Below are 1,737 nucleotides of genomic sequence, written 5' to 3' on the forward strand. Positions count from 1 at the left end.
AAGACAATCTATTAATGCTTCCTTTTATCACAACAAGCCTGGGATTCCTACAACATCTCATGTTTTATTCAATTTCATTTACAAACAGTAAAAAGCTTAGAAGAGGAATCAATGTTGCCTGTAATTGACACCTTCCTGCATCCCTTGCTGGATGGGTGGTTATGCATTTTCTTATGCATATTCACCATAAATTCTGTGATTCCCTGTATGGTCTTTTTTCACTTTAAATATCAATATTCAATCATCTCAATGTAGTTATATCGTCTAAGATTCACATGTATTCTGCATATGAGAGAAAGTCTGAATCTCATTATGTAGAGCTTAGAAATAGAAATGTGAATGAATTTACCAATTTCAACACCTGTGTGCAGTAATACATGGTAGGGTGCTCCTGTGAGCCATGTTAGAGACCCACATTTCTGTGACATGAACAGGCACATCTACCAGCCCCTTCTTTGTCTTTCTCCTTACATCTTCTGATTTGTAATGTCTTTAAAATATATTACTGTGTATTATGTTTGTGTTATTCAAAAGCAAATGAAATCAAAATATTGCAATCAAAATTATCCATCAATTTTGAACCTGTGGTATTCCATAACCTTTGTTTAAGGAAAGGTGATAATAATAGCTTTATTTTAAAGCATTTTATCCATACATTTCATGATTGCATTTTGAAATTTCTCTGTATTTTTAAGGTTATTTTATAGTGTACTGTTTCATTTACCAAAACTTTGTTTTTATTTTATTTTATTGTTATATATTTTAGTACAGGGTCTTCAAGGTATCACTTCACAGATGGGACTTGTACTGGTCCTTCCTGCTTTTCAGCCTCCAAAGTGCTGGAATTACAGGTGCACACCATGACGCCCAGTCTCAGTCCTGAGCTCTGTGCCTCTTGGGGTAGATTAGGCCAGGCTGGCCTGGTTCAGTTATGTTTATGTAATTTTTCCTACATTCATATTATCTATGTGCCTGAGTCAGAATATTTGTACTGTCAGTTGTTATTAAACCTGGGACTGCAAAGGGTGACTGTAGACAATATGTACCTTGAAAAAATTTTAAAAGTTTAATTATATTCTGCTATTTTTTGTATTACAATGTTTAGAATCACTTATATCATGTCATTAAAAATGTGTAATGTAAACCATTGGTGACAAGAAACATTTAAACCACTTACTTTAGATTTAGCATTTATTTAATCATTACCAGAGATCAATCCTGAGATTTGGTGCTTGCCCCACAGTTGCTTACTCTGCTGAACTACCTCCCCTGACCTCTAAGCTAGTACTTATTGGCTACATCTCTACTCACTTCATGCACTGGAAGTTATTTCTCTGAAATAATTGAAAACATGAAGCTCGCTGTCTCAGGACCACTGCAACAGACTACATACTACAAATGTGATTTTTTAAAAGCCTGCCCAGCAAACATGAGCACGTGGTTTTGCTTCCTGACACTTACTGGCTAGCCAGTGATGCTGACATTGCAATTCACTGATGCAGACGTCACTGGGAAGAATAAGTCGCCAGACAGTGGACAGTGGCACTCAGGGCTCTGTACTAAGAATCATGTTTTCCTACTGAAATAAAATATCCAGGAATAGACTTCCTCAAAACAAAACAATATTCATGCTCCAACCTGACCCTACTGGGGTTTAGTACTTGCCCTGTTGCTCAGAAGACACGGGGTTTGCCTCCTTTTTGGCCAGCAGCTCAGAGCTCATCTTCTCCTACCATT

This window comes from Octodon degus, unplaced genomic scaffold (assembly GCF_000260255.1).
Source record: "Octodon degus isolate 3935 unplaced genomic scaffold, OctDeg1.0 scaffold00438, whole genome shotgun sequence".
Taxonomy (NCBI): domain Eukaryota; kingdom Metazoa; phylum Chordata; class Mammalia; order Rodentia; family Octodontidae; genus Octodon; species Octodon degus.